The sequence below is a fragment of the Ranitomeya variabilis genome, chromosome 5 (genome assembly GCF_051348905.1).
Source record: "Ranitomeya variabilis isolate aRanVar5 chromosome 5, aRanVar5.hap1, whole genome shotgun sequence".
Lineage (NCBI taxonomy): Eukaryota > Metazoa > Chordata > Amphibia > Anura > Dendrobatidae > Ranitomeya > Ranitomeya variabilis.
This window is the reverse complement of record NC_135236.1, coordinates 466,153,471-466,170,675: the sequence shown is the minus strand read 5'-3', so window position 1 is coordinate 466,170,675 and position 17,205 is coordinate 466,153,471.

Sequence of the window (17,205 nt, the reverse complement as noted above, 5' to 3'; positions counted from 1 at the left end):
AGGGCAATATTACTCTCCCACTGTTTTTTTATTTATTTTTTTTTTTTCAGGGAGACTTTAGAAACCAAATAATAAGAAAAAAAATAAATAAATAAATAGGCTTTCTATAGCCCACTGAATGAGAGATAGCACACACAGCAGTAGCACACAAGCCCTGACTGAGGCCAATATTTTTCTACCACTGATTGATGTAGTGTTTTTGTGTTGAGGTAGAATTTAGAACACAAATCACGGAAAAAATAAATAGGCTTTCTATGGCCCACTCAGTGAGAGATGGCACACACAGGGATGGCACTGTAGCAGAAATGCCAATCTTAATCTCCCACAAAAAAAAAAAAAAAGAAAAAAACAGGGACTGTCCTACAATTACTATCTCCCTGCAGTAATCTAAGCCAGGTATGGCAGGCAGCAATAGGAGTGGACTGATGCACAAATTAAATAAAAAGTGTGGACAAACAAAAAAGATAGCTGTGCAGAAAGGAACAAGAGGATATGTGCTTTGAAAAAAGCAGTTGGTTTGCACAGTGGCGTACACACAGCAATACAGCTATCACGGAGCCTTCTAGGGCAGCCCAATGAGCTACAGCGCTGAGGAAAAAAAAAAAAAATAGCTTCCACTGTTCCTGCACACCGAAGGTGGTGTTGGACAGTGGAAATCGCTACAGCACAAGCGGTTTGGTGGTTAGTGGACCCTGCCTAACGCTCTCCCTGCTTCTGACGAAGCGGCAGCAACCTCTCCCTAAGCTCAGATCAGCAGCAGTAAGATGGCGGTCGGCGGGAACGCCCCTTTATAGCCCCTGTGACGCCGCAGACAGCAAGCCAATCACTGCAATGCCCTTCTCTAAGATGGTGGGGACCAGGATCTATGTCATCACGCTGCCCACACTCTGCGTTCACCTTCATTGGCTGAGAAATGGCGCTTTTCGCGTCATTGAAACGCGACTTTGGCGCGAAAGTCGCGTACCGCATGGCCGACAAGCACAGGGGTCGGATCGGGTTTCATGAGACGCCGACTTAGCCAAAAGTCGGCGACTTTTGAAAATGATCGACCCGTTTCGCTCAACCCTACTTGTGATCATTTCCAGCATGACTTTGTATGCTACATCATATGTATTTTTTGCTCAATATCTTTTTGTACAATTTCCTCTGCAGAAATAGATTGCTGTTTTGAGTGAATCTCTCACGCAGATTTTGCAGCGCTTTGTGCATGTCTTTAGCGGTGTTGTGTTCTCATGTCTTTTATGGATTCATTGATCATCCCCCAGTAATAAGGTTATAATAGCTCTTGCCTGTCAGTTTTTCTTAATGATTGTTATTCTATGGTCTCTGTGTAGTAATAATCTGCCAAAAGTAAACTCTGGACAGTAAAATTTTTGCTATAAGCGTCCATTGCTGATAATTGTCATTATTATTTTTGGCCACTGTAAATTTAAGCTCTGAGATTCTGCCATTTTCCTTCTTTTTGTATGTACAGTGCCTTGAAAAAGTATTCACATCAAAAACTCATGTAATCTGCAGGTAAGTATGTCAGCAAAGTTTTGTCAAACCTAAATACCAGGAAGTATCAAAAACAAAGCAGGTTTATTTAACGCATCGCCCTGAAGTATGTTTTCACCTACCTGACCTTGCCAATTTTTATAACTCTGACCACTGTCACTTTATGAGGTCATAACTCTGGAACGCTTCAATGAAACCCACTCATTCTGAGAAAGTTTTCTCAGGACATATTGAACTTCATGATAGTGGTTACATTTATTTCATATAATTTACAATTATGTGTGAAAAAAATGGAAATTTGGTGAAAATTCGGAAAAGTTCTCAATTTTCAAAATTTTTATTTTTATGGCCTTAAGGCTGGAGTCACACTTGTCTATAATACAGAAGAGTGCTATGAGATAAAAAAATCGCAAAGCACTCGGACCAATGTTAATCTATGGGCAGCTCCCATCACCGTTATTTTTCTCGGCCGTATTATACGTGCGAGTTAAATCGCAGCATGCTGTGATTTGCAGCGTATATCGTCCGAGACTAGCCAATGCAAGTCTATGGGTGCGTGAAAAAATCGCACACCACATGGAACATCAGTGTGACTTGTGAGAAATACGCAGCGGTGTCCTATAGAAAAGCCGGGAATTCATAGAATAGGTGTGTATATATCTTAATATATACATACCTTGTAATGTTTTCATATCCTGTTCCGTCCAGATGTGTCCGGATCCCAGAATTCCAAGCGGTGGAAGGTTCGGCGACCTCCATATTGGGACACCCAAGTGATGGGTGTCTCAATATGGAAACTGCTGGTGGTACCAGCCTCTTGCACGGTACCAACAGCGGAACACCGTCGTATCACACACACTGTATATGCCGTACGCACCACACACACACACACACAGTATACGCCATACCCACCACACACACTGTATACGTCGGACGCACCACACACACACACACACACACACTGTATATGCCGTACGCACCACACACAAACACACACTGTATATGCCCTATGCGACACACACACCCACACACACTGTATACGCCGTACGCACCACACACACACACACACACACACACACACTGTATACATCGTACGTACCACACACACACACACACACACAAACACACTGTATATGCCGTACGCACCACGCACAAACACAAACACACTATATACGCCCTATGCACCACACACACACACACCCACACACACTGTTATACGCCGTATGCAGCCTCTTGCGTGATACCACCAGCGGAACACTGTCGCGAACACGCCACCGCCGGGATCAGCCAAATGATTCACTGACCGCCGCCATCTTTGTACAGGAGGAGCGCATGTGCAGTTTGAATGCGACCGCCACTATCTGCACAAAGATGCCTGAGTTCTGAAGTACTGTGCCTGATCCTGGCTGCAGATGCGCGGCGTGTCTACAGGCAGAGGCAGCCGGACACATTAAAGGGGTTTTCCCACAAACGAAAGTTCATTTTAAAAATTGTTTGTGTCTGACCGTGTAAAGAGCATACCACAACTCCTGGGCAGGGGAGGAAGCAAAAGACAATACTGACATTACAGCAAGAGATCACAGAGGATTTCTGTGAAAAACCGGGAGGGAACTTCTCTTCGCCTCAGGACCGCGGCAAGGTAAGAAGAAAGTTTTTTTTTATTTTTTTATCATTTTAATTGAAAGTGGCAATGTTTCAGGATGGAGACACAAGGATGGGAGCAGGAATGGAGACATGGGGACAGAATGCAGACACAGGGGCAGAATGGAGACAAGGGGGAGAATTGCAGACATGGGGCAGAATTGGAGACAAGGGGGCAGAATTGGAGACACGAGGACAGAATGGAGACACTGGGGCAGAATGGAGACTGTGGGGCAGAATGGAGACTGTGGGGCAGAATGGAGAAACGAGGGGCAGAATGGAGACACTGGGGCAGAATGCAGACACGGGGGCAGAATTGGAGACACGAAGGCAGAATGGAGACACTGGTGCAAAATGGAGACACTGGGGCAGAATGGAGACTGTGGGGCAGAATGGAGACTGTGGGGCAGAATGGAGACAGTGGGGCAGAAAGGAGGCAGTGGGGCAGAATGGAGACACTGGGGCAGAATGGAGACACTGGGGCAGAATGCAGACAGTGGGGAAGAATGCAGACATGGGGGCAAAAAGGAGACAGTGGGGCAGAATGGTGACAGTGGGGCAGAATGGAGACAGTGGGGCAGAATGCAGACACTGGGGCAGAATGGAGACAGTGGGGCAGAATGGAGACACTGGGGCAGAATGCAGACAGTGGGGCAGAATGCAGACATGGGGGCAGAAAGGAGACAGTGGGGCAGAATGGAGACAGTTGGGCAGAATGGAGTTACTGGGGCAGAATGGAGACACTGGGGCAGAATGGAGACACTGGGGAAGAATGCAGACAGTGGGGCAGAATGCAGACATGGGGGCAGAAAGGAGACAGTGGGGCAGAATGGAGACAGTGGGGCAGAATGGAGACACTGGGGCAGAATGCAGACACTTGGGGCAGAATGGAGGCAAGGGGGCAAAATTGGAGACACGAGGGCAGAATGGAGACACTGGGGCAGAATGCAGACACTGGGGCAGAAAGCAGACACTGGGGCAGAATTCAGACACTGGGGCAAAATGGAGACAAGGGGGCAAAATTGGAGACACGAGGGCAGAATGGAGACTGTGGGGCAGAATGGAGACTGTGGGGCAGAATGGAGACAGAAGGGCAGAATGGAGACACTGGGACAAAATGGAGACAAAAGGGCAGAATGTAGACAGTGGGGCAGATTGGAGACAGTGGAGCAGAATGGAGACAGTGGGGCAGAATGGAGACAGTGGGGCAGAATGCAGACATGGGGGCAGAATTGAAGACAAGGGGGCAGAATTGGAGACACGAGGGCAGAATGGAGACACTGGGGCAGAATGGAGACACTGGGGCAGAATGGAGACTGTGGGGCAGAATGTAGACAGTGGGGCAGAATGCAGACACGAGGGTTGAATGGAGACACTGGGGCAGAATGGAGACAGTGGGGCAGAATGGAGACACTGGGACAGAATGGAGACACTGGGGCAGAATGGAGACTGTGGGGCATAATGGAGACAGTGGGGCAGAATGGAGGCAGTGGGGCAGAATGGAGACAGTGGGGCAGAATGGAGACAGTGGGGCAGAATGCAGACACGGGGCAGAATGGAGACAGTGGGGCAGAATGGAGACAGTGGGGCAGAATGGAGACAGTGGGGCAGAATGCAGACACGGGGCAGAATGGAGACAGTGGGGCAGAATAGAGATTGTGGGGCAGAATGGAGACTGTGGGGCAGAATGGAGACTGTGGGGCAGAAAGGAGACTGTGGGGCCGAATGGAGACAGTGGGGCAGAATGGAGACAGTGGGGCAGAATGCAAACATGGGGGCAGAATGGAGACAGTGGGGCAGAATGGAGACAGTGGGGCAGAATGCAGACACGGGGGAGAATGGAGACAGTGGGGCAGAATGGAGACAGTGGGGCAGAATGGAGACAGTGAGTCAGAATGCAGACACGAGGGCAGAATGGATACACTGGGGCAGAATGGAGACAGTGGGGCAGAATGGAGACAGTGGGGCGGAATGAAAACACTGGGACAGAATGGAGACACTGGGGCAGAATGGAGACTGTGGGGCAGAATGGAGACTGTGGTGCAGAATGGAGACACTGGGACAGAATGGAGACAGTTGGGCAGAATGGAGACAGTGGGGCAGAATGCAGACACGGGGTCAGAATGGAGACAGTGGGGCAGAATGAAGACAGTGGGGCAGAATGGAGATAGTGGAGCAGAATGTAGACACGAGGGCAGAATGGAGATGGTGGGGCAGAATGAAGACACTGGCGCAGAATGGAGACACTGGGACAGAATGGAGACACTTGGACAGAATGGAGATTGTGAGGCAGAATGGAGACTGTGGGGCAGAATGGAGACTGTGGGGCAGAATAGAGACAGTGAGGCAGATTTGAGACTGTGGGGCAGAATTGAGACTGGGGCAGAATGGAAACAGTGGGGCAGAATGGAGACTGTGGGGCAGAATGGAGACTGTGATGCAGAATGGAGACACTGGGACAGAATGGAGACACTGGGGCAGAATGGAGACTGTGGGGCAGAATGAAGACTGTGGGGCAGAATGGAGAGAGTGGGGCAGAATGGAGACAGTTTGGCAGAATGGCGACTGTGGGGCAGAATGGAGACAGGGGCAGAATGCAGACACTTGGTCAGAATGGAGACAGGGGGCAGAATGCAGACATGGGGGCAGAATGGAGACTCGGGAAGAATGGAGACACTGGGGCAGAATGGAGACACTGGGGCAGAATGCAGACACGGTGGCAAAATGCAGACACAGGGGCAGAATGGAGACTGTGGGGCAGAATGGAGACTGTGGGGCAGAATGGAGACACTGGGGCAGAATGGAGACTGTGGGGCAGAATGGAGACACGGGGCAGAATGGAGACAGGTGGGGCAGGATCATGGGGCAGGATGGAGACAGATGGGCAGGATCATGGGACAGATGGGGCAGGATGGAGACAGATGGTGTAGGATGGAGACAGATGGGGCAGGATTATGGGACAGATGGGGCAGGATCATGGGACAGATGGGGCAGGATCATGGGGCAGGATGGGACATCACATGGGGGCAGAATAGGAGAAGATATGGCTGGAGCCAGGAATGAGACACACGGGGACCAGGATGGGGAATATTGTTACCATAGGGGCTAATTAAGGGATATTATTACTGCAGTAATGTATTTATTTTATTTTTTGAGGATACTGTTTTAAATGGGGGTGGGGTGGTCCTGTTACTGTGCAGACCAACACTGTCGCTTTTTTTCTTCATCTGTTGTAGTTTAGAATTTGGGAAAAAAATAAGTAATGTGTTCTGCAAGCGGTGCTCTAGATAAGGCCGGCGTCAAACTCAGCGCATGTAAATGCGCCCCCTGCTGGATGTCCTCATATGAACTCGAGCGTGGGAACTTTTACCAGGCTCCAGTTCATGAGGACATCCAGCAGAGGGCACCTCACCGCAACTCAAGGTAACTACAGGTAATTCCCCTGCACTCCATTCATTCCCGGGGGTTTTACAACCACGAGCAGTGCATTAGCACAGCTCCTGGCTGTAAAATGATTTAACCCCTTCAGATGGATTTACTTCATGGGACGTGACTGATCATCGGAAGGTATGAGATATTGTTGATTTTTTATTTTTACTTTTTTAAAGAACGAGGGTCTTCAGCTGGATTAAGAGAGTAATAAAATATTACAACACTCTGTGTCTTTATTTCATTAAAGGACTTTGTAATAATGTGTTTGTGTTTTATTAACCATTTCATACTATTGGATTAATAATGGATAGGTGTCATAATTGACGCCTCTCCATTATTAATCTGGCTTAATGTCACCTTACAATAGCAAGGTGACATTAACCCTTCATTACCCATATCCCACTGCTACACGGGAGTGGGAAGAAAGTGGCCAAGTGCCAGAATAGCCGAATCTTCCAGATGTGCCTTTTCTGTGGTGGCTGGGGGCAGATGTTTGTAGCCAGGAGGGGCCAATAACCATGGACCCTCTCTAGGCTATACCATTCTGGCGAAGAAAATTGTGCGGGAGCACACGCCATTTTTTTCCACGATTTAACCCTTTATTTTACAAGCTACAGCGCCCAAATTTTGCACATACACACTACTAACATTAGTAGTCTGGAATATGCAAAAAAAAAGGGATATGAGATGGTTTACTGTATGTAAACCATGTCTCATATCATGTCGGGTTTGTGAAGGAGAAATGAAAAGCCGGCAATTGAATTACCGACTTTTCTATAGAACACTGCTGCGTATTTCTCGCAAGTCACACTGCTGGTCCGTGTGTAATCCGTATTTTTCTCGCCCCCATAGACTTTCATTGGTGATTTTTTTGCGCAATACGGTGACAAACGCAGCATGCTGCGATTTTGTACGGCCGTAGAAGACCGTATAATACGGATCCGTAAAATACGGCTGATAGGAGCTGGGCCATAGAGAATCATTGGGCCGTGTGTTATGCGTATTTTACGGGTGTATTTTCTGCGCTCATACGTCCGTAAAACTCGCCAGTGTGATGCTGGCCTAACTGTTATTTCCTGCAGAGACGAGCCCTGGCTGGATGAAGTGACGGCGGTCTGTGCTGGATGAAGATTAAAAGCAAAGATGAAGGACTTCACCTAGAGACGTCTCTGGTGAGTCAGTGTGTTACCTGTACACTGATATAGCGTATATCAGCACTCTAGTATTGTCATAGCTCTGGTTTTTGGATTATGCCCATATGCAGCACAATTCCCCAAAATGCTATCATCTCTGCTGCATTTACAGGGGTCCATCTGGCGTATGATGATGGGTGAAAAATTGATGGGCATTCAAGTTTGTCTGGGCCACCATCACATTTATTTTTTCCTCACTGAAAAAGATTTTTAAGAAGTCATTTTCAGTGAGGTCAGTGGTGTCAAACTGGATTCCTGAGCTGTTGTTAAAATCTGGAATGACAGGCTCATAATTTTTTTGGGGAGCTGCAATCCATATGGGATTTATTGTTGCAGGAGTTGACTGGGTCCTAGGGCGCCTTGCTGGGGGTCCTTCCTCATTGGATGAGGAGGAGAAGGAAGAATAGACGAATGTGGGATCTTCCTCACTGGATGAATCCGTGTCGGAGGCAAGGAAGGCGTAAGCCTCCTTTGGTGAATAACATCTTGACGAATGGGCAATTTTTATTTTATTTTTCCAAACCCTGGGAATGTGTGTGTAAGTGGTGCTTTTACACCTGTAATGTGTGGAGCTTGTGTATAGGGTACTATTAATTATAAAAAACAGAGAGAGAAAAAGTAGTGAGAAAACATGTAGAAGAAACAGAATGAACACAGCACAGCAGGCACATTGCAGAAGTATCACTCAGGAACAGCATCACTTAGAGGCAGGAGATCACACTGGTTACCAATTCATTTTTTACTTAAGAGACACAGGGCTAAACAACTTCTCTGCATGCCAAATCTGAGACAAAGATTGAGTACAGATCGATGATCGCTATTTTAGATTAACCCCTTTGGCGTTGATTGGCCAGAAACTATCATTCAGCCAATAAGCAACAAAATGGTTAATCAGGTGAGGTGACGTTGCAATCACCCCACCCATTGTGACGGTTGCGATTGGTGCTGTCTCAGGGCTGTCCCACACGTCCAGATAATTCCGGTACCGGAATAAATCGGTACCGGAGTTATCCGTGTCCGTGTGCCTGGGAACTCACGGAGGCCATACGTGCGGCACATGTGTGCCGCCCGTATGGCGAGTGGGTACCACACGGAGCGTGTGGTACCCACTCTGCATCATGCTGAAGCCGCGATTCATATCCTCTCTGCAGTAGCGTTTGCTGCAGAGAAAATATGAATAATAGTGTTTAAAATAAAGATCCATGTGTCCGCCGCCCCCCCACCCCCTGTGCGCCCCCCTGCTGGTCAGAAAATACTTACCCGGGTCCCCCGTCAGCTGTCGCTCCTTCCTGGTCTGGCCGCGGCTTCTAGTGTATGCGGTCACGTGGGCCCGATCATTTACAGTCATGAATATGTGGCTCCACCTCCCATAGGGGCGGAGCCGACTATTCATGATTGTAAATGATCGGCCCCACGTGACCGCATACAGTAGGAGGCGCGGCCAGACCAGGAAGGAGCGAGGGAGCGGGTAAGTATTTTCTGACCAGCGGGGGGGCGCACAGGGGGTGGGGGGGCGGCGGACACATGGATCTTTATTTTTAACACTATTCTTCATATTTTCTCTATAGCAAACGCTGCTACAGGGAAGATATGAATACCGGCTTCAGCACCATGTGGGGGGGACAGCGCTTACTGTAGCGCTGTCTCCTGCACGCACACGGACCCCAGACGGAGAATGTCCGTGTGAGGTCCGTGTTTTACGCGGACCCATTGACTCTATTGGGTCCGTGTAAAACGTGCGCTCCCACGAACACTGACATGTCTCCGTGTTTGGCACACGGAGACACGGTCCGCAAAAAATCAATGACATCTGCACAGATGCATTGATTTTTATGGGTCTACGTGTGTCAGTGTCTCCGGTACGTGAGGAAACTGTCACCTCACGTACCGGAGCCACTGACGTGTGAAACCGGCCTCATACAGCACTGATCACAGCATGTTACATGAGTTTTTTTTTTAATTAACGTTATTGTCACATTGCTTTGATTCGCTGTTCAGAATTGACTAACCAATCACAGCAATCACCGATGTGGGGGGGCTGTGCAGACCCCTGGAGCGACTTGCAGGAATGGGGGCTGTACTAGTACTGCGGTTTGGGCAGAGCAGTACTAGTACCATGCATGTCAGGAAGGGGTTAAATCATGACATACCAACAAAAGACAAAAAAACAGCGTCAAAAACACAATAAAAATGCATGTTAAAAAAGCATACAAAAATGAAAATTTATGTAATTTAGAAATTAGGGGATCCAATAAAAAGAAATTAATTAAGCTAATGTAAGACCAAAGCTGTGCTCATGCAGCGCCCCAGAGTCCTGGTCGTTGCAGTACTGTGGCTACGCCACTAAGGGGAGCCATGGTGCATTCGATGGCACTGAAGGAGTTCCTCCAATCAGGTATCACAGACACCAATATGTTTCACAGCTGGGCCTCCGGGGGGAGCTAAGGGTGCTATTCATTAGGCCACTCCCCACCATAGTGGGTAAACTGGGGGTCAGGCAGGAAGTTAGAAGAGAAAGCTGACTGGATCGAACGAAGCAACACCTAGTGAGAGAGGGTGTTGTGGAGGAAGAGACAGTAGGGTCTCTGCCAGGGGTGGGATCCTGGCAGAGGCTTGGCATTGAAAGAACGTAACGGGACCGTGCCTGCTCAGAATAGCGGCGGTGCCCTAAGAAAGGATTAGAAGCGAGATAGATTGTGCTGAGTGAGAAACGAAATCAAGCAGAAGGAGAATACCAGCAGGGGTTTTGTTGAAAGAGGCAGCACCTTGCTGAGGCGCATTACCGGTGTCCGGAACGCCGAGGGAGTGGAATAAGATACAGCTTTAAGCCATACTCCAAACAGCGGCAGGACAGTCAGTCTCAGGCGGGCTGTCTACCACATATCACCTATGAAGTCTTGGGGGGCAATTGCGGGAGAGGGGCGTCTCTAGGGTCCCGGAAGAACTCCAGGCCTACCTGACAAACGGGTGCCGTTCTTACTGTAACATCAGGAAGGGACGGAAGATTAGCAGAAGATCAGTTAATCGAGTTGTGAGGGAACTTAAGAAACAGACACAACAGTTGTGGGGTACTTTCCGTAAGCACAGCAGGGAAGGACTACAACACAAAGCGCTAAGAAGGAAGGCACTGATTTTCACCTGTGAGGAGAACTCTGGAAGTGCTATTGGACCGGCCGGACTTGCGCAGCCTGGTGGACCGGATTCTGGACTGAGGACCGAGAGATCTCCAGTAAAGAGGTAAAGAGACTGCAACCTGGTGTCCTCGTTATTTACCGCGACCTGCACCCCACAACTGCACCGCTATACCACCGTTAACAGCACCTATTTGCAACGGACGTCCCCCACTGACAGACAGGGCCACGGACCGGGTCTAGCCACCGTGACAACCCCAGGACTGAGATCCCAGAGGCCCGGCTCCGGGTACCCCTCGGCCCTGCGGCGGTGTGGGGGCGCTCCAAATCTTGGCGTCACGAACAGGATCTACTTAGGCCTGAAGAATCAGGTCATGTGTGCCTAGAGACTGTGATTTGTTGTGCATGAACTGTAGCTTTATTGAGAGACTGTGTGCTACCACTGACCAATAGAAGTTCCCGCCAAAAACCGCCGCCATTGCTACTTTGGAGAAGAAGGAGGGCGTGCTATAGGAGGAGACTACCAGAATGGCGCGAGAAATGGATACCGCCCTCTGCGCTTCGGGCTGCAAGGAGATGACCTGCCCCAAAGCAGGAGACAACCTCCTGATTTGCAACGGCGGGAAGCAGGAGATGGAGAAGCCCGACCTCGGAGAAATGGCGGAGTCAGGTGCATGCACTGCCACCGACTATCAGGCAGCGATGATGAACAGCAAGTGCCTGAGCGAGGAAGATGCGACTCCGGCTTGCCCCTCTTCACCGGAGACGGACTTATGTCCCCTGCAGCCGGAGGACCTGAAACCCCTGGAACAGATAGCAGAGCTGAGTCCACCAACCCTGACCTTGGAGTCCGTGGAGGAGGAACCACAGCGAGCGGAGCAGCGTTCGGGGGCCGCATCGGAAGAGCCGCGGTCCGAGCAGCAGCCGACTCCAGCGTTCTTGTCAGCGGACCGGATCGACATCGGTGGAACCACATCAGGCGTAGGTACGGAAGACGCCCCTGCTCCCCCTCACGAGTCCGCTTCCACGACCCACCTCCATCTCAGTAAAGGTCGACCCTTCTCGGCAGGGTTAATGGTGTTATCCCCTGGTGACCTGGGGAGGATGGTGCCACCGCTGTCGACTAGAGTGGGAGAACCCGTGGATGTGAGTCTAGATGGAGTAGTTCTTCGGTGGGACAGCCCCTGGGTTGGGACAGATGGATCCCAGGAGAACGGGTCCACTCTTGCGGTGCTTACGTGGGAACAATATAGACAGTGCTTGATTCTACAGTGGAAAGGCCGGAAAGAGGCCGAGCCGATGGGTCCATCGAAAATACAACAATCCCCTCCGGCATGGGATGACAGAGACGTGATAAGGCGGGGCACTGTGTTGGCCTACCATGCAAGAAGGGGGTGGGGCCTCATACACGAGCCGGGATTGGATACTGACGTTTTTGTTGCGCACTGTAACGTGAGGGCTCCCTGCTGTGGCCGAAGTGGAGAACCATTGCAAAAGGGGGATCAGGTGACCTACAGCCACCACCAGAACCCGCTCGGGTGGTATGCACGGAATGTTCGGCGGTGTATGTTTGGAGCCGCGACCCTTACCACCTCGGACCTGGTCCCAGGAGCACCCGACCTTGTCACCATCGCAACGGTGCGCCTGGTAGCGGCCACCGAGTTGGCCAGTCGAGTTCATCTGCACGTTCGAACCGCGGACACTGGCACCACAGTGGCCGGGGGGCAGGAGCCCAAGCCACCTGAGCAAGAGTAAACCTCGGAAACCTGAAAATGTAAATAGTTACTGTTTGTTCTTTAAGTTGCTGCTAAACCCGTCCAGGGTAAACTTTAAAAAGGTGACCCCTTTGTTGACCCGGGGTCACTATTGTTGTTTTCTTGAAGTTTTGCACAAAGTTACACAAACTGCGAAATCATGGACTGTGCATGATTTGAACTTTCTTGTAAATAGTTTGCACCTTCTTAAAGGTGCTTCCTACTGGTTTTGTTTAAAGACATTTTGCGAAGATACCATTCCGGAGCCTTTGCATGGACTGGTAGGCTGAGAAGAAGAGCTACCTCAGAAAGACTTGATCTCCTCTTAAAGGGGAGGTTAGAATTGAACTTGAAAGTGATACTGTTTTTAGAACAGTAATGTCAAGATAATGCTTTGAAGGAAATGTAACTGTTTTTCATGGAAAAGTTATGTGTGTTTAATTTGTTTAAAATGTGAAACCTAGATAATGTTCTTTAAAGAGAAAGATGTAGAAAGCCCGTAGGGGTAGATGTAGAGTTCCGTTTAACTGAAAGTAAAGAAGTAATAACGAAGGTGAGGATAGAAGGTAAACCCTGCGTCCCCATAGAAAGTTAGTTCGTTACTAAGGACAGAAAGTAGACCCGTAGGGGTTAGTGAGTGAGTCCTTATAGGAGCCAAGCAGAGTGTGCTCCATGCTCTCAAATTGAAAGGAATGTTATGTCTATACTATGTATAGTAGAGAAAGGCAGTAGGCCCTGGCTGAACGGGGCGGTCCTGTAAAAGAAAGGAGAGGCAGTAGGTCTGGTGCCATAGGGACAGGCGGTACTGCAGGTTCAAAGTAGGAGAATGTGAAGTTACCTTGCCCTGTAATGTGATTATAGGAAGGCCTTTGATAAACTAAGAGTGTATGTTTCTTAAAGGCAATGTTAATTTATTGTTCCAGCATTTGCACTTAGTAGAATACCCGGTTGGGTAATGAGAGTTAATTGTAGCCTGTTGCTATGATATTTGATTATGTTTTGTAACGTTAAAGTGTCCTCACCTCCCATAAAGGGAAGCCTGTTCAAGTATGCTTATTGTTTTGCACTCAACAAATTTGTATGTCTTTTTGCTAACCTGTATTGTTGTTTTCTTCCCAGTCCCGGAGTACTGTGTTTAACCAGGGGGGAGTGCAGCGCCCCAGAGTCCTGGTCGTTGCAGTACTGTGGCTCCGCCACTAAGGGGAGCCATGGTGCGTTCGATGGCACTGAAGGAGTTCCTCCAATCAGGTATCACAGACACCAATATGTTTCACAGCTGGGCCTCCGGGGGGAGCTAAGGGTGCTATTCATTAGGCCACTCCCCACCATAGTGGGTAAACTGGGGGTCAGGCAGGAAGTTAGAAGAGAAAGCTGACTGGATCGAACGAAGCAACACCTAGTGAGAGAGGGTGTTGTGGAGGAAGAGACAGTAGGGTCTCTGCCAGGGGTGGGATCCTGGCAGAGGCTTGGCATTGAAAGAACGTAACGGGACCGTGCCTGCTCAGAATAGCGGCGGTGCCCTAAGAAAGGATTAGAAGCGAGATAGATTGTGCTGAGTGAGAAACGAAATCAAGCAGAAGGAGAATACCAGCAGGGGTTTTGTTGAAAGAGGCAGCACCTTGCTGAGGCGCATTACCGGTGTCCGGAACGCCGAGGGAGTGGAATAAGATACAGCTTTAAGCCATACTCCAAACAGCGGCAGGACAGTCAGTCTCAGGCGGGCTGTCTACCACATATCACCTATGAAGTCTTGGGGGGCAATTGCGGGAGAGGGGCGTCTCTAGGGTCCCGGAAGAACTCCAGGCCTACCTGACAAACGGGTGCCGTTCTTACTGTAACATCAGGAAGGGACGGAAGATTAGCAGAAGATCAGTTAATCGAGTTGTGAGGGAACTTAAGAAACAGACACAACAGTTATGGGGTACTTTCCGTAAGCACAGCAGGGAAGGACTACAACACAAAGCGCTAAGAAGGAAGGCACTGATTTTCACCTGTGAGGAGAACTCTGGAAGTGCTATTGGACCGGCCGGACTTGCGCAGCCTGGTGGACCGGATTCTGGACTGAGGACCGAGAGATCTCCAGTAAAGAGGTAAAGAGACTGCAACCTGGTGTCCTCGTTATTTACCGCGACCTGCACCCCACAACTGCATCGCTATACCACCGTTAACAGCACCTATTTGCAATGGACGTCCCCCACTGACAGACAGGGCCACGGACCGGGTCTAGCCACCGTGACAACCCCAGGACTGAGATCCCAGAGGCCCGGCTCCGGGTACCCCTCGGCCCTGCGGCGGTGTGTGGGCGCTCCACTCACCTCATGACAGATAAAGCACTCTAAAAAGAAAGATAACATATCAAATAGCTGCAAGAAATGGAGCACCCCATTGACAAATACATGTTTAAATATACTGTATATTGTCTTTCAACTGACAACCCAGCAAATGAAAAGAACTGGGATGAATCGGGAGGAGGAGGAACACAGAGTCTGATTTTTCCCAACAACGCTCTGCAACCAATGTGTTCAATCAGATGTAATGCCCAATCGAATGACAAAAAAGACCCAGCCGCATCCTGCTGGCTAATACCATCGCTCACTGACTTGAGGTTATATCTCTAGCCATTAGAAAACTCTTTGCCTGCTCATCGGTGTTCTCAAGTTTTTCTGTAGCAGCTACACTCCCAGATCTAATCCTCTTGTTAAAGGGAATATATCAACAGGCTTTTGCTACCTCATCTGAAAGCATTAGCAAGATCCTAAGGGCTTGTTTCCATTTGCGAGAAACACGTCCGTGTCTCGCATGTGGAAACCAAGCTCTGGCGCCGGCACTCCAGAGCGGAGCGTGCGGCTCCATGTGTTGCTCTGCGGCCGCACTCTCCGCTCCCAAGTGCCGGCACCAGAGCTTGGTTTCCACATGCGAGACACAGACGTGTTTCTCGCAAATGGAAACAAGCCCTTAGAACAGAATGCATAGTAATAATAGGTCAGACTCTATACCAAGGTAACACAGGACACTCTCATAAAAGCTGGAAACACAAAAACATGGAGCAAAAAACGTTCCAGATGAAAAGTAACAAATTGTATTATGAAAAGTTGTTATACACTTAAAACTGACAAAATAGTAAACATTATAACCAAGTAGACAGTTTGGAATTGGAACATAGGTATAAAGCAAAAAGGCCCACAGTATTTAAGTGGATGGGAAGACCAGGAAAGTAGCAGCAATTTATATAAAGTGTCAGAGCTCATTTGGTTAATGCCTAGTCAATATATATATCTCCATGGTGATATAACCACTCAATGCCTCAGATACAGATGTATATAGAACTAATGCTAAGTTGATAACCATGATTGAGAGGCACAAGTGAAGAGTCAGCAATGGAGAAGTATATACCACTAACAGAAGTAGAAAGGGTATATATCACTTTAAGAGAGCATGAGCAGCAATGAAAGTGCTGTATATCAAAGGTCTTACCCATAGTCTCGTCTTAGGGCCAAGTGCTGTCAGCCCCAATGGGCATTTCGCTTGGGCTTCATCTGGGGGAGGCATTAATACACCTATGTTCCAAACTGTCTACTTGGTCATTATGTTCACTATTTTGTCATTTTCCAGTGCATAAATACTGCTCATCTGAGAGCACCCTGATGTAGGCAAAGAGAAGCTGAATCCAACAATGTATCACTTAGATTACTGGGTGCAGCCATTCTTACACAGAGATTTCAGATTTAGAATGAAGCAGAGCAGATAAAGCTAACCCCTCCCACACCATGCTCTACATGTACAAAGTCCATAGACGGTGAGGTGTTTAGTTGCAGGACTAGTCCAGCAATATAAATCTCTTAGGGATACATTCTTCGCAGTAAGGAAAAATAGCATGCACTTTGAAAAGTGACACATCCCTGAATTCTGTTTTTCACCCTCAATCTCCTGCTGTCTTCAGGTCAGGGGCTGACTGGCAAATTTTGGCCTGGGGGCAAGCACAAAGCAGTGGCCCATGAGTAGCGGCTCATCCTTAAAGGGGTTATCGGATCTTATGCTACAGGTCTACAGACACTATGTGTGAATCCTCATATCGTACGCACTGTGCGTTGTGAAGATTCTCTGGTGTCGGCAACAGGTGGTCTTGTGGCTGCAAGCATGTGATATATATATATATATTCCCAGCCACATTTCGACTAGACTGTTTTGGGCCTTGTTCAATACAGTTGCATTAGGCCATGCAAGTCTAGTCGGCATGTGACCGCATGTATGCAAATCACAAACTTACAGCCACACCCCCCCCAAATGACCACAGCACTGCCAGCAATGTGAGAAGTACAAGTCTGCAGTCCAAAGAATGACACAGAGTGAATGCACCAATGACACACACGCACAGCCCCACTGTATAATGACAGATACACGCACAGCCCCACTGTATAATGACACACACACACGCACAGCCCCACTGTATAATGACACACACACGCACAGCCCCACTGTATAATGACACACACACAGCCCCACTGTGTAATGACACACACACAGCCCCACTGTGTAATGACACACACACAGCCCCAC